Source organism: Bombina bombina, chromosome 7 (assembly GCF_027579735.1).
Source record: "Bombina bombina isolate aBomBom1 chromosome 7, aBomBom1.pri, whole genome shotgun sequence".
Lineage (NCBI taxonomy): Eukaryota > Metazoa > Chordata > Amphibia > Anura > Bombinatoridae > Bombina > Bombina bombina.
Window position 1 is genome coordinate 156,526,132 of NC_069505.1, and position 21,755 is coordinate 156,547,886.

Sequence of the window (21,755 nt, forward strand, 5' to 3'; positions counted from 1 at the left end):
ATACAGCGGTTTCACAGGACAGGTTCCACTCAGAACAGGCCTCGCCATGGTCGACCAAAGAAGTTAAATGCACATGCTCAGCGTCATATCCAGAGGTTGTCTTTGGGAAATAGACATATGAGTGCTGCCAGCATTGCTGCAGAGGTTGAAGGGATAGGGGGTCAGTCTGTCAGTGTCTGCATGGCTGTCATCCCAGAAGGAAGCCTCTTCCAAAGATGATGCACAAGAAAGACCGCAAACAGTTTGCTGAAGACAAGCAGACTAAAAACATAAATTATATGGTTAAGATGGTGTCAAGCGTGGGTGGCAGCACCCAGGTGAGGAGTACAAAGACGAGTGTGTCTTGCCTACAGTCAAGCATGGTGGTGGGAGTGTCATGGTCTGTGCCTGCATGAGTGCTGCCAGCACTGGGGAGCTACAATTCTTCGAGGGAACCATGAATGCCAACATGTACTGTGACATACTGAAGCAGAGCATGATCCTCTCCCTTTGGAGACTGGGCCACAGGGCAGTATTTCAACATGATAATGACCCCAAACACACCTCCAAGACAACCACTGCCTTGCTAAAGAAGCTGAGGGTAAAGGTGATGGACTGGCCAAGCATGTCTCCAGACCTAAATCCTATTGAGTATCTATGGGGCATCCTCAAATACAAGGTGGGGGAGCGCAAGGTCTCTAACATCCACCAGCTCTGTGATATCTTCATGGAGGAGTGGAAGAGGAATCCAGTGGCAACCTGTGAAGCTCTGGTGAACTCCATGCCCAAGAGGGTTAAGGCAGTGCTGGAAAATAATGGTGGCCACACAAAATATTGACACTTTGGGCCCAATTTGGACATTTCTTCTTAGGGGTGTACTCACTTTTGTTGGCAAAGGTTTAGACATGAATGGCTGTGTGTTGAGTTATTTTGAGGGGACAGCTTTCTCTGTGTGTTGTATTAATTTGTTTTGTAATTTCTATATGGTTCTTGCACCCAGACCTGTCTGGGGTTAACTGCCTGTGACTCTGGGGACAGCACAGCTTCCTGTGAGTGCCCGTGAGCACCCAGGGCTGAGCATGTTACAGGGTCATGGGATGTGTACCCGGTCCGGTATGAGAGTGCAGTCCCCTTCCGTGTTTTGTATATGTCTAGGGTGATTACATAAGCCTGTGCACCCTTCCCTTGTTCCCAGTTTGTTTGGATTTGAGAGCTTGCATTGTGTGGCTGCTTTAGGGTCCCAGGTATTGGAAAGGACCTTGTTGTGGTACCTGGACTTGTCCCATTTGGCCAAATGCGGTAACTAACCTTTCCATTTTTGCTTTTAAATCTTAGCTGAGAGCTTGTAAGTGAGTGCTGGACTTTCTCTGTGTGTTGTATTAATTTGCTTTGTAATTTCCCTAAGGTTCTTGCACCCAGACCTGTCTAGGGTTAACTGCCTGTGACTCTGGGGCTGAGCATGTTACAAGGTCATGGGATGTGTACCCGGTCCAGTATGAGAGTGCAGTCCCCTTACATGTTTTGTATATATATATATATATATATATATATATATTTACAGTATATATATATATATATATATATATATATATATATATATATATATATATATACAGTTAAAATAATTAAAATTACATTTTTCAACCACCAGTAATTCACAATCTTTAGTTTGGTTTATATGTTCTGAAATAGAAATCATAGTATATATTTATTTAAAACAACTAATACATTTCTGATTACAGTATCTTTCTGATGATACTATGCAAAAAAAAAGGTATTATAGTTTACACTTGGTCCCATCTCCTCTCCAAGCTGCCCCATGTTGCAGATGCAAGTATACAAATATTTCAAAATCTAAACTATTCTGAAATTCAAACCATTCCCAGTCCCAAGCAGCTTGGATAAAGGGTTTTGTACCTGTCTTTCAATTTAACCTATCAGCTTTCACACTTTCTATTAGTTTTGATAGCATTAGGAGTAAGAATAAACATCCTATATAATAAAAGGCCAAGTGTGTTTGTTCGAAGCTGTCATGCTTAGTAGAGACAGCACGAGGACAAACACACCTGGCCTTTGAGTCCCTAGCTGATCTGCGCTCTGCGGCAGAAGTGGGCATGGCCGGCATCAAGGGAGCTTGTCCAGACGTGGATGTCCGTGAAGAGGGCGTGGCCGGATTGAAGGGGCGTGGCCCGGGCGCGGCCGCGCAATATTGGGGAAAGAGATAGAGAGGGGAGAGGGATAGAGAGGGGAGAGGGATAGAGAGGGGAGAGAGATAGAGGGGGGGAGAGTGCACAAAATAGAGGGGGGAGAGCGCAAAAGAGAGGGGGGAGAGAGAGTGCAAAAGAGAGGGGGGGAGAGAGAGAGCACAAAAGAGAGGGGGGGAGAGCACAAAAGAGAGGGGGAAAGAGCACAAAAGAGAGGGGGGAGAGAGAAAAAGAGATGGGGAGAGAGCGCAAAAGAGACTGGGGAGAGAGCGCAAAAGAGAGGGGGGGAGAGTGCAAAAGAGAGGGGAGAGAGCACAAAAGAGAGGGGGAGAGAGAGAGAGCGCAAAAGAGAGGGGGGAGAGAGAGCGCAAAAGAGAGGGGAGAGAGAGAGCGTAAAATAGAGGGGGAGAGAGAGTGCACAAAAGAGAGGGGGAGAGAGAGAGAGTGCAAAAGAGAGGGGGAGAGAGAGAGCTCAAAAGAGAGGGGGAGAGAGCGCAAGGGGTGGGACTGCTGTACTGCAAAAAATGTGCCGTGTGAACGGGCTTTAGGACTAGTTTAACATAAAAAAATACAATAGGTTACTTACTAACACAAAATATTTATAAACAATATAAAATGTTCCTACATAAATTTGTTCTCCAAAAAATAAAATGTTGAGTGGAATAAAAATAATATTCACACCTCCCCTCCGGGTGCCCATGTCTAAGTAACATTTTAGGTATTTGGTTCTAAACATTTTGAAACTACCACTCTCAATGTTACAAAAATAAAAAATAAAAGATGACAAACCTGTTGTCAGTTCGCTCAGTGTCAGAATAGAAAGTGTTGCAGTTGGTATATGACTGCAGGAGAAGCCAACACTAACATACTGTATGTCAAGACCACATTTCCTACTTACCAACAGGAAGCAATTGTTGAAGATTTGACACTTCTAAGGCTGTAATGGAGAACAGATGTAAGTCACAATTAGTCACTAAAAGTAAACTCCATAAAAATAACATGACATAGCTATAATGTACGTTTTCATTCTGATCACATAAAATAAATTATGTAACTTTTACATTTATTTTTTAATGGGCTTCAGTTTTGAGAGTTTATACAAAACATTTAGGGAAGACATTTGTCAAAATTTAGCTTAAATGTCTGACAGCCACTCATCTAATAGGAACATGATCAAAAAGGTAGAAAACTTTAAAGCTTTAAAACACTTGGACACCATCCACTTAATCATTTTACATAAAATGTATTTTAAAAAAAAAAAAAAAAAAATGTGCCACAAGATATTTTCAAATAACGGAAAACTGTCTGTTTAGCTAAAATACTGAACTTGATGCATTGCATTTATCCTTTAATTTACCAAAATTACTGTCAGTTGAAATAAATATGCAATATACATCTACAATTTTTTTCCGAATGCATTCATAACATATGGCAGCATATAAGCACTGTTACATAAAATACTGTATCTATATAAAACAAATATTTTTTTAAAATGCATTTTGTTGCAAATTGATTTTTTTGCTGTTCAGGGACATATCTATTGAAATGCCTTGATTTCATTTCCTTTGCTGTGGTTAATTAGGATGAAATATCAATGCTCTGCACTGGTCAAGCGATCACTATGTATAATGCAGGATCAGAGTTCTGGTTTCTGTAGGATGCAGTCAAGCCTCTCTGGGACCAGTAAAAAAACAAAACCATTTGAGTTAGATTACAAATTGCTAACTCTGTGTGAGTTATCTTGCGCTCTGACCAATGCGAATTATAGAGTACAATCTGGTATTCAAGTGCATGGTAAATACAGTGACGTGCAGTGAGGTCAGAGGCTGGTGAGGCACTAGATATGATACGACGGAGAAACACATGTACAGAGGGCGCAAGTACCCCCAACAGGGCAGGTTTAAATTATAGCTGAACCAGTGCACAGGTGACATAATCAGGTGATGGGTGAGAGCAAGTTAGTAACCACTGAGTTACTGATCAGCTGATTACTTCACCTGTGCACTGATTCAGCTATAATGAAAACCTGGCCTGTTGGGGGTACTTGAGGACCATTGTTGAGAAACACTGCACTAAAGCACCAGCTCATCGGAAATATATTGATTACCTGGAAAATAAAGCACACATACTCTGCTCACTGACACCCACACACACTCTTCTCACATACACACTCACACAATTCTGTGGCACAGTGCCAGTTACTAAGCAATTAGAATGATACACAAACTCTTCTCTACTCACTACTGTATTGTAAAAATAGAAATAATTTACCATACAAATTTTACACAAAGGACAAGTTATCAATACTGCCAACACAGCTGCTGCAATATGGTGTTCAAGAAACGCATGTGCACATCCCACTTAGGTATGCTCTTCAACAAAGGACACCAAAGGATACCAAAAGAATGAAGTACATAATAAAAGTAAAATAGAAAGTTTATTTTTTGTGTGCAATTTCTATCTGAATGATGGAAATGTGATTATGACTGTCATGTTCCTTTCAAAAACTAATTTGATTTGCTGACATGGGGCCAGTAACAGTTGATACAAATTCTCAAAATATAAATAACTAGAAAAGTCTATTAAAATAGCATGCTCTACCTCAATCATGAAAGTTTAATTTTAAATGTGTCCCTTTGACTATGTGTTTAACCAGTTACTTTACAGTGGCATTATTTCTATAAACATTTAAGTGCAATAATTATATTTATTTTTTAACTGACTCATTATCTCCTTTTTATTAATATAAACTTGTATAAAAGCAGCACATATTAAAAACACAATGCAACAGCTTTCAATTGATTTGTGAATTACAAGTTAACAGCAGTCTTTAAATAAATGGAGACACAGAGAAAAATAAAAATAGATACTGCATCCTCTGACTGAACAGACATAACATATATGGAGTTTGTACCTAATTAAATCAAATAACCATGAAAAAGGGAGGCTTAGCAATATTCAATGTCAAAAACTTTAATTTAAATAATGTTGACACTGCACATTTAACTTCAAACTTAAATTATGGATTTAAATTTGAATTGACCCTTTGACTTCCTGTCAGTATTGGGTTATGCTCACTTACTGTCCCCCCTGTTAATGAGCTGTGTCTGAACACAATTTGTGAATCACAAGAGAAGTAGAATACTACTTTACTCTTCTGCTTGGTGTCATTTGTTCTTAGGTTACCTCAGCTTCCAGTTGTGTCACATGACCCTGCTCACTGCATCCTCCTTCTGATTAATCTATATAACCTTCACTTGCTAGGAGGCATCAAGAGGGGTGCCTCCTATTGGTCCCAATTTTTGTTGCTAATATATTGACAGAACACAGGTGGCGCTGCAGCACAGCTTTTCCATTGACTCATGTACTGCAATGGAGAGAAGCGTTCCTGTACCTGCCTCTCCATAGCATTACATGGGGGAAAAATATATATTTTTTTTACTTTTTTGTTAATGTAATTTAAATTAAATTTAATTAAGCTTTGGCCACATATGGCAGGGTAGGCACTGCCTCCCCTGCCTCTTATTAGTGCACGTCCCTGGGTAAATAAAGCTTTTGTGAGTCTGAATGTTAACTAACTCTTGCCTAGATTACAAGTTTTGCACTATACCGGATGAATACATAACACAATAAAATGAGTGGTATCACACTTTCCATAGCGCTGTTAATATGAGTTACTGAAAAATGTCCTTGTGCTGTGCGTTATGGTGCGTTAAGCTCAATACCGCACAAAAGCCAAGGGCTGAGTTTACATGCTCGGACACGCTTTCCCCAATAGGGGATGAGAGCTACTGAAATCCTATTGGCTGATTTTAACAGCCAATAGGATTTCAGTAGTTCTCATCCTATTGGCTGATTTGAAAATAATTTGAAAATGTCAGCCAATAGGATTGCAACGTACCCCATCTTTACACTGAAGCATCCAAGCTTCAGTGAACGGCGGTGATCATATGAAGAGGATGCTCCATGCTGGATGTCATCGCTGGCGCCACCGGGATGAAGATAGAAGATGGGCCCGCGATGGAGGATGATGTCGCCGCCTGGATGAAGACTTCTTGCCGCCTGGATGAGGATGGATGACCGGACTTCAGGAACCATGAGTAGATATTCTGGGGTGTTTTTTTTTTTTTAGATTAGGTAGGGCTTTGGGTAGTAAAAGAGCTGAATGCCCTTTTAAGGGCAATGCCCATACAAATGCCCCTTTAGGGGCAATGGGTATTTTAGGATTTTTTAAGACTTATGTGTTTTTTTGGGGGGGGGGTTTACTTCTAGGGGGGGTTTGTAATTTTTTTTATGTAAAAGAGCTGTTTAATTTAGGGCAATACCTTACAAAAGGCACTTTTAAGGGCTATTGGTAGTTTATTGTTAGGTTGGAGGGTGTTTTTATTTTGGGGTGGCTTTTTTATTTTTATAGGGCTATTAGATTAGGTGTAATTGTTTTTATTTTTGATCATTTCGTTTATTATTTTTTGTAATCTTAGAGTTTTTTATTTTTTGAATTTTTTGTAATGTTAGATTTTTATTTTTTTTTTCTTAGTATTAGGTTTATTTAAATTTGTAATTTATGGGTTTTAATTGTTAGTTTTTTTATTTTATTAGAATAATAATGTTAGCTTAATTTATAGTTTGATGTTAGTCTTTTATTTCACATGTAAGTTTTTATTTATTTAAAGATAGTTATATTATATCTTTTCATTTAATGTTAGGGGTGATAGGATTAGGGGTTAATAGTTTAATTTAGTGTTTTGCAATATGGGGGGCCGGCAGTTTAGGTGTTAATATGTTTAGTTTATTAGTTATGATGTGGGGTGCTTGCGGTTTAGGGGTTAATAGGTTTATTTATTAGTTGCGAAGTGGGGGGCCGGCGGTTTAGGGGTTATTAGATTTATTTAGTGTTGGCAAAGTGGGGGGACAGCGGTTTAGAGGTTAATAGGTTTATATAGTGTTGGCGATGTGGGGTGCCGGCAGTTTAGGTATTAATATGTTTAGTTTATTAGTTATGATGTGGGGGGCTGGCGGTTTAGGGGTTAATAGGTTTATTTATTAGTTGCGATGTGGGGGGGCCGGCGGTTTAGAGGTTACTAGATTTATTTAGTGTTGGCAATGTGGGGGGGGGGCAGCGGTTTAGGGGTTAATAGGCTTATATAGTGTTGGCGATGTGGGGGGGCGGCAGTTTAGGGGTTAATAGGTTTATTTTAATGTCGGTGAAGTGGGTGGGTGGCAGGTAAGGGGTTAATAAGTTTAATATAGTATTTGCTATGCGGGAGGGTGGCGGTTTAGGGGCTAATAGGTAGTTTATGGGTGTTAGTGTACTTTGCAACATTTTAGTTATGAGTTTTGTGAAACATTTTTGTTTAGCAAAATCCATAACTACTGGTCTCAGATAGCGGAAAGGCTCGTATTGGAATAGGCTGTAACGCTAGCATTTTAGCCAGACCACACAATCTGTAATACGGTGCTATAGAAAATCACGCACTCAAACGTCAATTTTTGAGTGCGGAATGGATGTTGCGTTACAGGCTAAAATGTTTGCGGTATATCTATACCGCCGCGACTCATAATATGCATTACTGGCCATTCCACATGCAATGGCCACTTTTTTTTTCAGCGGTATAGCCGTACCGCACCATAACGCAAAACTTGTAATTTAGCCGATTGATATATATAAAAAAAAGGGTTTTCATCAAATTCTTTTTTTTTAAAGAAATGTATGTGCTAAATACAAGGGATCTGAACTGAGACTCTTAACCACACAAAGCAGCTAACTTACCTTAGTGATGCCCATTTTTTGTGCATAATAAGAATTAAAAAAAAAATCATACTTGTCATTTTTGATGCATGATTAAAGGGACATGAAACTTGAAAATGTTTCTTTCATGATTCAGATAGAGAATACAATTTTTTTTTAATTGTTTTATTTATAATCCAAGTCACTGTCCAAAAACAATATCAACCATTTTGAAAACATGGCATAATCAAAAGATACAATAAATTTGACAACATAGTACTATGTTCATTTATACATGTAGTTAAATTTAGGCTAATCATCACATTAATGAACACAAACATTTTATTTTCCTACAATGCTTGGAGTTTTTGATTTTCAGTATAACCCCCCCCCTTGTTCCCCCCCCCCCATGCGAAGAGAAAACATAACAAAAAAAAAAAAAAAACAAACAAAAAAAAAATAAATTACCATCACTTTCTTCCTCCTGAAGCTTTACCAGTTCCCTAATAGAACAATTTCTGTATTTCTAAAGGGGAAGATTATATAATCTATTTCTGCAGCCGGAAAGATTTTTAAGAAGGCAGCCCATTTATCAAAGAACCTTTTAATGTCTTGTTCATTATTTATATCCGCGTTTCTCTGGTCTAAAATGCATTGTTTTTTTCATGCAGTTTTTAATTTCAGTAATGCTTGGCATTGCATGACTTTTCCACTTCTTACAGATTAAATACCTGGTAGCAAGAATAGCGGAGATTATTATTTTTTCATCAGTTTGCTTACCAGGCTCTTCCTTAAGGCAGAGTATTATCTGATATATTGTCAAAGAGACATAGCCTATCTTAAGCACCTTTTTTAGCCAGTATTCGAGCCTAGCCCAGAGATTTTTAATCTTTGGACAATACCAAAACATATGTATTAAATCAGCTGCCTGATACGAACATTTAGGACATTTATTAAACCCTACATTCACACATTTGAAACCTCTCTCGGGGGTAAAATATGCCCCATGAAGGAGCTTAACATGTGCCTCCCTCCAAGTTGCAGAGAGCGTTACTTGTGCAATTTTTTTAATTGACAATTGAATAGTTTTAGACTCAATATTACTCTGAGGGATTGCTGTATTCCAGTAGAGGGCAATCTTTGCCAGTACCGGTTCTCCTTTATTTGTACCCAGAAGGTGATAACATGGTGCAATTGACATATGACCATTTCTTGTTAGAGCAAGCCAATCATCGAGTTTACCTAGTCCCCATTCCCAACCAGCTTTCTTAACTAGGTCCTGTGCAAAATGCCTTAATTGCAAATACGCAAAGAAGTCTTTATTGGGCAAATCAAAATCTCTTTTTAATTCCTGGAATGTTTTGATATATTTTCTCTCTTTATCAATTATTTGGTATACCTTGGTTAACCCCCGATTATGCCATTTCCTAAAGACTTCGGAATGCAATCCTGATTGAAAAATAGGGTTACCTATTATAGGCAAAAGACAGGTAGCACTATTATTAATTGAAAGAAAGGTTACTATCTTGTGCCAAGCTTTAAGTGGGTTAAGAATTGTTTTAAATCGTTTAATTTCTGAGGGGATTTCTTTAGGTACTAAGTGTATTAATGCAGATAGAGAATATGGGTAGCAGACACTGGTCTCGAGATAATTATTCAAGACATAGTTATTAGATGAGATCCAGTCTGTTACAACACGAGCCAGAAAGGAGAGGTTATATAGCCTTATGTCTGGTAAGGCAAGACCACCATCCTTTCTTGGTATTGAAAGTTTCATAAGAGATATCTTTGACCTCTTATTCTGCCATAAGAACTGTATAAGTGAAGTATTGATTGAACGTATATCCTTACCTAGTAGAATTATTGGTGTATTTTGAAGTATATATAAAAGTTTTGGAAGAAGAGCCATTTTAAAAAGGGCAATCCTTCCAGAAAGTGATATTGGGAGATTTTGCCATAACAAAAGCTTTTCTTTGATCATTTTTACTACTGGGGGTATATTCAATGTATAGAGATCTACGGACCTTGTCGGAATATGAATCCCTAGATATTTAAAAGAATCTTTTACTTGGCGAAAAGGAGTTTCTAATATTGAAGTTTTATTTTTCCTGAGCCACACTATCTCTGATTTTGTCATATTTACTTTGTATCCAGAGAATGTACCAAATTGTTCCAAGATCTGAAAAAGTTTTGGTAAGTTCAGTTTGGTGTTAGCCAAATAAAGCAGCAGATCATCAGCATACAGACCGATTTTTATTTCGCAGTTACGAATTTTTATACCATCCAAATGATGGCGTATTTTAATTGCTAGAGGTTCAATGGAAATATTAAATAAGAGCGGGGAAAGAGGACAGCCCTGCCTTGTTCCTCTACCTAACAAGATAGAGGGGGAAATGTTGTTATTCACTATCAATCTTGTAGATGGGTGTTTATATAGATTTTCGATAAATTCAAGAAAATTACCTCTGATGCCAAATTGTCTTAACGATGTTTTGATATGTTCGTAAAATATTGAATCAAAGGCTTTTTCAGCATCTAAGGAAATAATAGCAAGGTCAGGTATGTCCTCCCCCCCCGCTAGTTAAATTAGATAGTACCTCAAAATATTCTGTCACCAATAGGGCTTCCCTAATTTTTGAGGCTGAGTTGCGGTTATTTAGAAAACCTGCTTGATCAGTATGTATAATTTCTGAGAGGGGTCTTTGAAGTCTAGATGCTAGAATTGCAGTAAGAATTTTGTAATCTGAATTTAACAGTGCAATTGGTCTGTAGGATTCCTTGTATTCAGGGTTTTTTCCGCCTTTTAATATCAAAGTTGTGTAAGAATTGGTAAATGAAGAGGGGATCATTTTACCACTAATAAAGAAGCTGTTAAAGAGCGTGCAAAGATGTGGGGTGGCTTCACCAATCAGGATCTTATAGAATTCACTAGGCAAGCCATCTGACCTGCTGCTTTATTTGAGGCAAGCTTGGATATTACTTTCTCTATTTCTTCTATGGAAATAGGGACATTGAGGCTATCAGCCATTTCTGATGTGACAGTAGGATACGTGATATCTCTCCAAAAGTCATCAGATGTATGCGTATCACTTGTTTTAAATGAATATAATTCCTGGTAATATTCATTAAATGCAGCTAGTATGTCTTCGGCTTTAGAAAGCTGAAGACCTTTATTATACAATTTGTCTATGATTGGTTGTTTTTTCTCATTTTTTATTAATTTGGCCAGCATCTTACCTGATTTATTACCATATTTATATAGCTTAGCCTGCATTTTTAATTCCTTTTGAGTTTCTTGCAGTAAAACAAAAGTATCCCTTTCATTTTTTTGCTTTAACGTATTTTGCCCAATTTAAGGGGGTTTTGTCAAGCAGATAATGATTATAAGTGTTAGTTAAACATTGGCATGATTCTCTTTCTCTAGATCGAATTTTCTTATGCAGGGCTGAGCTATATGAAATTATTTCGCCTCTCATTACTGCTTTTGCAGTGTCCCAAAATACTTCAGGGCGGTTTAAATAGTCTTTATTAAAATGTACAAATTCCTTATATCTATTTATAAGCCAGTTCTTGAATTTTACCTCAGTCGTCAGATAGTAGGGAAAAAAGAAACGTGTTGCAGCAGAATACAAATGTGAAAGCTGAAACTCAAGTACAATCGGTGCATGATCTGAAAGAAATATTGGTCCTATATCTGTTTTTACCCCTCTCATCACCATACGTTCATCAATTAGAAAAATGTCGATTCTGGAGAGCGTCTTATGCGCCTTGGAAAGACAGGTAAAATTTTGAGTAGAAGGATTTTGCTGTCTCCAGATATCCCGCAGTGCTAAGTTCTGCATTATTTTTTTAAACATCTTACCCTCTAGATTATCTTTTTTTTGTTTTAAAACTGTTTGACATTATGTCTTAGCCTATCGATCGGGCATTGTGGTGCCATATTGTAAATCTCCTCCCATAATTAAAGAGCCTTCCGTGAAGGATAATAATTTGGTCTGCAAAGTGTTCCAAAATTTTGGATCAAATACATTAGGGCCGTATGTATTACATAATGTATACATCTTCTGGGCAATCTTTATTTTCAGTAGTACATATCTCCCCCCGATGTCAGCCTCAAAATGTGTGACTTCGGTATCAATTTTCTTTCCTATTAGAATTGCTACCCCCCTTTTCCTCTTAACACTAGGTGCAAAATAGATTTCTTTTACCCATGTTGATTTAAGTTTTAAAGATTCTTCAGCTGATAAATGGGTTTCTTGAATAAAACCTATGTCAGTCTGGATCTTTCGCAGGTGATTAAGGATTGCTTTTCTCTTTATAGGGGTAGATATACCACCTACATTCCAAGATACTATTTTACAATTTTTATTCAGCATATTCATTTATACATTAAGAAGGGAGAAAGAGAAGAGAGAAAGAGAAAAAAAAATAAATAAATAAATAAATAAAATAAATAAATAAAAAAAAAAAAAAAAAAAAAAATAATAATAATAATAATAAAATAAAATAAAATAATAATAATAATTTAAAATTAGACACCTAAATTTTCTCCGCACAGGTGGGGGGTTGGGTCCTAGGACTCACGTCTAGAAGAGACACGGTCTTTCCCATAAGCAAAAACCTATAGCTTACACTCAGTCTAATAATCAGATATTCAATATTGCTGTTATTAAGCTTAGGAACCCAGTGTGTTATAGAAGCTCTCAGCCAGTTGAGCTTCTTCAAAGAAGTGTGTGACTTCCCCAACTTTAACCTTTAATTTGTAGGGGTACATTATGGTTGCCTGGTACCCTTTTTGTATCAATTTGGAACAAATAGGAGCAAGCTCCCTTCTCCTTGCTGCAGTGTCAGCGGAGAAATCTTGAAACATAAGGATTGTAGCGTCTCCAGCCTTAACAGGCTGTTGTTTGCGATAATGCTGGAATAAGGTAAGTTTGTCTTGAAAATTTAATATTCTAGCAATAACAGGCCTAGGCCTAGTTCTATCTTTATTGCCTGAGCGAGGTAGACCAAGTCTGTGCGCTCTCTCCACTGGGATGGGATATAGGGTAGATGGCATCTTTAAAATTGTAGGCAAGGTTTCTGATATAAAATTAACAAGATTGTCATATTGTTGTTCTTCCGGAAGGCCTATAATTCTTATATTATTTCTTCTAGAACGATTTTCTAGATCTTCTAATCTGTTTTGAATTTTCTGTACGTTATTATTTATACCTTCTAGATTAGAACTATGCGTTATTGTTAGATCTTCCAGGTCCGAAACTCTTTGTTCGGCTTCCTGCAGCCTATTGGAGAATTGACGAACCTCTTGTGTCAGAGAAAGAAAATCTTGTTTGATTTCAGCTCTAAGAGCCTCAAATTTAGGAGAGAGCGCATCAGATATACTAGTGACTAAGCTGTGAATATTGGTTACTTCTTGTACAACTGGTACATTTAACATAGTTGGTTGCGCTTCTGTGGGAGGCTCCTGATTACCCTTCAATTTTCTGTCTCTCTGTCTTGCTGCCATGGCTGGAGAAATATTCCGGGGTGAGGTGTGAAGGAATTTATCCATGTGCCAGAAAAGAAAAGAGAATTAAAAAAAATTGAAGTGAGGCAATTTATCTAAGTGAAGATCAATACAGGGAGTGAACTTAATTTTAGAGTTAAGTTTGAGAAGGTGAAGCGTTCTCAAATAGACAAGTGAGGATAGGGATGTGCACTATTGTGACAAAGTGAGGGAAAACAAAAGGGGAGCGAGAAAAAAAAAAAAAAAAAAAAAAAAGGAAAGAAAGGAAAAATAATAAACTGTGAATTAAATCGTGTTATTTAGATCCAGCCAGGGATGCAGAGATCAGGGACGTTATTAATGTTAGGCAATTTTATGCCAATTTGTTAATTGTCTTACTGTTGCTAATCTTCAAAAGACACAATAAAGGAAATGGTATCTCTGAAAGCAGCAACAGCAATTTCTTAATTAGATTTATATCCAAGAAATATTATTCCAGCAATTATATACAGTATATTTTATAGGTAAGCAAACATATTCACAGTGACCTAGTTATATCCTGGTTCAGTCAGTTTCATTTGTATTTTATTTTCAGAGAAGTTAAAATATCTCTTCTTTAAAGAAAATTTATAAGGTAGTTTTAACTAATGATCTTTATATTTCTATATAAACTTTCTCCCTGTCCAATAGTAAGGGATAGTATTTTATTTTCAGGGAACGTAGGAGATTTATTCTTAGGAAAGAGTTATTAGATAATATAACTGAGGATCTTTTATCTCTATATAGCCCTTCCCTCCAAGCAGTAATAATGGGTAATATATCCTGAAAAAGGTTATAGTAAATTTCTCTGGTATTGAATTATTAATTCCTTATTCACACTCAATAACCTTTGATTTTTTTTTTTCCTCCCCTTCTCCTCTCCCTTCTCTCTCCCCTGAGAATGTTTCACTTTTTAGAGGAGAAAGTACAATGTCTTTTTACATACTATGCACATTTTACACATTCTTAAGCATTAACATTTTTGCCTAGATTTGCTCAATACATTGATATGACAAAAATTGTAGCGACAAGTAATATAGTTAAATAAAATTAAATGTGCCAAACAAATCATATGCAGAAAAAAGAATCATATAAGGAGCCAATGAAAAAAAAAAAAAAAAAAAGTTCCTTTATATAGTTAATAAAGTTCAGCCAGTTCTTGTATGTATGCAGCTCGTCACCTTACCTGGGTCATTCTATGCATCAGCGTTCAACTAATAGCCAGGTAGGTGGGCAGAAAGAGCCTTCAATATGAGAAAATGCCAAAATTGCTGATACCTATTAGAGGGGTTAATTATACAGCCATCTTCCATAGCATTTTTACCAGGATCCATACAGTGTTCCCCAGGACATGCAGCTCTGGTTGGTATCCCCAAAAAAAAGGTGAAGAGAGAAAAACATGCTCCCAGATTGAGCACCTCCTAATTTAGCGCTTACCCACAGCGTCTCGAGGAACCAGAGCAGAGATATGCAGAGGCGCTGCACAGGGAGATCTCAGCGGCAACTGCCAGGCTAGCTACACACAGCCCCGACCTCCCACGCAGCACCGGTGGGGGGAGGGGGGATTCTCCAGCAAGCTTTCAGTCCGGCACCGAGCAGAGCCGCTTCGAGTACTTATCGCTCCCTGCTTGAAGATGCGGCTCCGCCACCACACTTCAGCTCAGTCTCACGGATAATTTCTGTCTCCCTCGCAACTTCGGTGGGGGAGAGGAAGGTATGTGGGGGGTCCGCCGCGCTGCTTTGGGTACTCAGGGCAGGAGTCAGGAAAAAAACATCAGGTCCTTTGTTAGTGCAGCAGTGTTGATATATGTAAATAGCCTTATCCTCCCACGCAGCACCGGTGGGGGAGGAAAGGGTATGGAGAGAATCTGCTGTTATCCTGCAGGTAATTAGGGCCAGGTTCAAGGCAGTTTATCAGTATAGCAGAGAGAGTGTATAAAGATAGCCTCAACCTCCCACGCAGCACCGGTGGGGGAGGGAGGCACTCTGTTCCTCTTTGAAGTTATATCACAAGTTCTAATATATATAAAAAGAGGAAGCCCAAGGTATAGGCTTTTTGCAAGCTGACTAATAATGTCAGCACAGTGGGATGTCTGTCCACTGTCTGGTTCCAGGAGCGTTGATACAGGCTATCCAAGAAGCTACCCAGGTCCCTGGGTTTGGCACGAGAAACTCCACCAGCAGCTGTAGGACTGGAAGGTAATCACACACAGGTGTGTGCAGTTAGCTCCTCCTCCGGAAACAGAGAATACAATTTTATCCAACTTTCCAATTTACTTCTTTTATCTAATTTGCTTCATTCTCTTGGTATCCTTTGTTGAAGAAGCATCAATGCATTACTGGGAGCTAACTGAATGCACTGGTTGAGCCAGTAACATGATGCATATATGTGCAGCGACCAATCAGCAGCTCCTGTGTCTAACTAGGAATCCCTTTTAACATAGGGAACCCATAACAAAAAAATTTTTAGATAATAGAAGCAAATCTGAAAGCTGTTTAAAGTCACATGATCTATCTAAATCATAAGACAGAAAAAATATGTTTTATGCCCCTTTAAATAAGAAAAAGAGGTAATGGGCTGCTCTGCCTTGTCACCATCTGGCCCTGTTTCGCTTATAGAGGCCCTCTTCTCTAAAAAAAACATGAAGGGTGAGATTTCATATATATGGTGTAGGCTTCAGCGCAACTGCTGAAACCTACGCCATTTGTAAGTTCACCTCGCACATTGGGTGAATCACATATACGGCGCCGTCTGATGTGCCGACTCATAAGAAAAAAACATAAAAATGTTGTATCGCACGTAACAGTCTAACCCGCCTCCCAAAAATAAACCTGACACATCAAAACCCTTATATCTGCCATCCCCCCACATCGTAACTAATAATAAAAGTGTATTAACCTCTAAACTGCCATCCCCCCACATTGCAACTACTAACAAAAGTATTAACCCCTAATCCGCCATTCACCCACAACGCAAATAACATAATTAAAGTATTAACCCCTAAACCTCTAACCCCCACAACGCAATCTATCTAATTAACCCCTAAACCGTCACCCCCCTATAACACAAAGAATTAATCTAATCACTAAACCCTCTAACCTAACACCTCATAAGTTAACCCCAATTACATAAAATAAAAAAGACTACCTTACTAATACATTTATTAAAAAGTACCAAAATAAAAAATCTTAAAATTAAAATAAAAAAACCTAACATTACATAAAAAACCCTAAGATTAAATAAAAAATAAAAAAAATCTAATATTGCAAAAAATAAAAAAAATCTAAAATTACAGAAAAAAATAAACGAAATTATCCAAAATAAAAAAATGTAAACCTAATCTAATACCCCTATAAAAATACCACCCCCCCAAAATAAAAACAACCTTAATCTAAGAATAAGCTACCAATAGTCCTTAAAAGTGCCTTTTGTAGGGCATTGCCCTAAAGCGATCAGCTTTTTTACTGTTAAAAATTACAAATTACCCCCTAAAAGTAAAACCCCCCACCCACCCAACCCCCCAAAACGAAAAACCTAACTCTAAAAAAACCTAAGCTACCCATTGCCCCTGAAGGGGCATTTGTATGGACATTGCCCTTAAAAGGGCAATCAACTCTTTTGCTGCCCATGAAAATAAAAAAGCCCTAATCTAAAACAAAAACAAAAAACAAAAAACACAAACTAACTCTAACCCAAAAATAGGTACTCACCATTCCGGAAGTCCAGCGGTGAAGGTCTTCTTCCAGGCGGCTCCCTCTTTATCCAGCGCGGGGACATCTTCTTTCTTCATCCAGAGAGCGAAGGTGGCGCAGAGCATTTATATGTAATCTCGCCCCACGTTTCAGGACCTTCTATTTATGTATGATAATTTTACACAGCTTTCTAGTTTACTTTTGTTATTAAACAGTGACAAGCGGCAACCTCCAATCAGCAGCTAGCTACCAGTTGCGTCGCTGCTCCTGAGTCTAAGTATTCTTTTCAACCAAAAAATACCAAGAGAACCAAGAAAATTATAAAATGTAAAGATGTTTTCAATGACATCTGAATCATGAAAGTTTAATTTTGACTTTACTGTCCCTTTAAAGTTTGCAGACAGGCTAATCCCTACTGTAATCAACAGTTATATGGTTTAATATTAAAAAAGACTTTTAATCAAAAACTTAAAATGTAGATTCAAATCCACATTTCCTTCTACCAGGTTTGACAACAGCACTAACATGTTAATTTAACAGGTTTTTTTTTCACCCAACATTTTGGTGTCAATCACAATGGTTCTGATATCGACTCCCAGTAACTTGTTTTCCGTTTTGGCTGATATTGGAAGCACGTTTTTTTGGTAATCACAACCTGATATAATTTGGCCTTTTAAAAGCCCATAGCTGTGTTTCAATAGGAAAGTTCCTTAAAAAGTGTTTTCGGTTGTTAAAGGAACACTAAAAACAAATTGTAAACTACATGATTATAAACCTTCATATATAAGAATCATTTTGCAATGAAGACTGCAGCTTTATTAAGAGTATATTGTTTTATGTTTATTCTTTTCACTGATTTCCATGTCATCCAGAACAAAAGAAACCCTGCTAACCAATCACAAACTAATATTCAGATATAACTCAAACTCTGTTTGCACATGTGCAGACAGGGGTAGCCTGTCCTCTTGTATTCCCTTGAAGGTGGTTTAGAACTGATTCAACTTAGTTACTATTGCAAAGATTGATTTGACTATCATGATTGTTGTTGTAAAACTGATAATCCACCTTGTAAAAGCATGTGACACTACAGAAGCTTAGGGAAGGAGGGAAAAGTAAACAATAGCTCACATAAATTGCCAAAAAAAAAAAAAAAAAAAAAAAAGCCCAGCCTCCCTGGGAGAAAGTTAAAATTGTTACTTTTAAAACATTTCACAGTAAACATATTCCCTAATTTGTGTTGCATATATGTTTCCAGAAGCTCTTAGAAAATAGAGCAATTAAAGGAACAGTTTTGTCAAAATTAAAAACTTTCATGATTCAGATAGGGCATGTACTTTTAAACAATTTTTCAATTTACTTTTAAAATCAAATTTGCTTTGTTTTCTTGGTACTCTTAGTTGAAAACTAAACCTAGGTAGCCTCATATGCTAATTTCTAAGCCTTTGAAGGCCACCTCTTATCTGAATGCATTTAACCATTTTTCTCAGCTAGAGGGCGTTAGTTCATGTGTGCCATATAGATAACATTGTGCTCATGCCCATGGAGTTACTTATGAGAGGGCACTGATTGACTAAAATGCAAGTCTGTCAAAATAATTTAAGGGGCAGTTTGCAGAGGCTTAGATAGAAGGTGATCACAGAGTTAACAAGTATGTTAATACAACCGTGTTGGTTATGCAAAACTGGGGAATAGGTAACAAAAGATTATCTATGTTTTTAAACAATAAACATTCTGGAGTAGACTGTCCCTTTAAGCAGTTAAACACAAAACGCCCAATCACACAAATTCCAAAACTCTTTTGAACGTGCCTGCCTATTTTTGTTTGCTTTTCAATGTTTATACTCTTAAAAAAATTAATTAACTTTGATTTTATAATTAAAAAGCGGGTTGCTGGGTTGAGCCCATTAAGCCATATAAACAAAAATATTAATATTATTTTTTCAAAGAATATTTGCTGGTAAATGGGTCACTAGATAATTAGCAGCAAAGTAAAAGAATACAGATATTTTAAGGGCAGCAAAGTTATACACTTAACTGCTTTGTGGGACAGGTCAATTTAACAAGTGTTGTTTTAATCATAATATTTTATATGACTTTTCATTTGTTTATTTTAAAGAAAGGTTAAACCAAATCTGAAAGATTTCTCTGTTGTACCTTTAGAATGAAAGCGCACATGAGAAGTAAAAGTATTTTCCATGCTGAAGAATAGGGCTCCTTGTTACACATCTGTTGGCGCTATTTGGCATATGGTTTATGCGTATACCATATGGGGCACAGATGAGCTCTTGGAAAATTGAAAAGCTCATTTATTTTGCTCCTGGTAAATTAGTATATAGCTTTATATTCTATGAAATTAGAAGGGATAAGCTACTAAAGTTAAACTGAAATAGATGTTAAAGAAAATGTTCTAACATGTAATGGGTTAAAACACTTAGTTATAATCAGCTCCACAACAGTAATGCACTACTAGGGACTTAGCTGAACACACCCAGTGAGCCAATGGCAAGAGGCATATAATGTGTAGCCACCAATCACTAGCTAAAAAAAATAGGACATTGCTGCATTAAAGGGACATGAAACCCATTTTTTTTCTTTTGTGATTTAGAAAGAACATGCAATTTTAAACAACTAATTTACTTCATTCTCTTGATATCCTCTGTTGAAAATCATATCTAAATTGGCTGAAGAGCTGCTGATTGGTGGCTGCACATAGATGCCTCATATGATTGGCTTGCCCATGTGCATTGCTATATCTTCAACAAAGGTTTTTTTAAAGAATGAAGCAAATTAGATAATGTGAATCATGAAAGTAAAATGTTCGCCTTCATGTCCATTGAAACCTGGCTTTTACTAAGTGTTCAACTACTTGCAGGGATTAAAGTGATGGTAAATCCTAGCGTTTGTGAAACGCTATTATTTACCATTTGAACAAATAAAGGGGACTTTCATTCATGAAGTATAAAATAGTTCATGCTGAAAGCTCCTTTATTTGTTTGCAGCAGTCGCATCTCTGAGCTGCTAAGGAAGCCCACGGCAGAATGCTATTTGACTGAGAGGTGACGTTTCCATCTCTTAGCCAATAGCCCTGCATGAAATCCAGCTTGGCACCGCACTCTGGCAGCTTCTTATTCCTGCCAGCCTAAATGCCATGGTCTTCAGGGACCGCTGTGGCTTTGCCCATGACCCACCTTGTACCACCCACAATTCACCTACAATTCCACCCCTCCCATTGCATCTCCACACACCAAACAGCAGTTGGCAACATAAGTAAAACACTTTCTCAGCATTTTTTTAAAGCATTTTTGTAATTTCAAATTCTGCACATTGGATTTTTTTAAAAACTCATTTTGACTATTTGTAGTGGAATCTTTTGGAGCTATTTGTCTTTTTTTCCCACTGTTAAAGTTTTTGAATATGCTTAGTTCTGTTAAAGTTAGTAATTACTTTCAAATCATACTTTTAATCTATGGAAGCTTTGCATAAGTTAAATATGATCATCTAAATATTTCTGTATGAATGCATGTTTGGAGATCTAAATATCTGAACTATAACATTAATCAAAATGTTGTGGTTTTCTTTACTTTTTCTGGAACAAAAATAATTCAATTTAATTTACATGGCAAATAAAAATAGTCAATTGCTTCATTTGGTCCTGAACAAGAGCCCATTTATATGTAAATGAATAGATCGAAACTTGAAAATGCATTTGAGCTGATTTTTTTTACATTATGGGGTCGATCACATTCTATCTATTGTTTTTTTATCTGCCTGAAACTGTACTTTTTGTTTTGACACAATCACAACAGGGGTTTTTCGTCTGTTTCTTTGAGCCACAAACTCATTTTTGGGTCATTGGAAAAGGCCCAACTTTTAACACTGAGCCAAAATTTTCTTGACAAGCAAAATCCATTTTCCCCATAGTTTTCAACAAGTTTTCCAGACTATTTTACTCCGAAAAGCTCTTGATAAAGTCCTAAACTTGCCTTTTTTTTTTTTTTTACATCTTTGCAAGTACATCTCGGCAGGACCCTCTACCCATTTGATCCCTATAAATGTTACCTCGTATACCGCCTATGTTTATAGCACCGCAGAATCTCTACAAATAACTGATGATAATAATAATAATAATAATAATAATAATAATAAAGTATTCCAAGACAATCTGAAATATTATATTATGCTGCACATGTGAAAGACACTCTGAAGTGACCACAGACAACATTTTAGAGGTGTATTTGCATACATGGTCTAGATTCATTAAAACTCTATTCACCACTATTATATGGTCGGTCTGCAGTGGGCAGGGCACATATTCAAATATGTATATGTATTGAGTATGTGAAATCCTGTACAGCTAAGTTCAGGAACCCAACATCTAGAAATGGCATGTAGCAATCTCTTTCTGTTAATGTCAATTTCTAATTCCCACTTGCATTGCCATGATTGTCACTTTCAGTACAGGCATCTTCATAACTGGGTTTTCAAATTTAATTGCGTTTTCAAACAAGATTGTGCATTTGTGGCTCAGCCTTCAAACAGGATGATGCCTTAGTAAATGCACAGTCAAAACACGCTCACAACGGTGCTTTTTCCAGTTTTGCGGCAGCATTATTGAACTACTGAT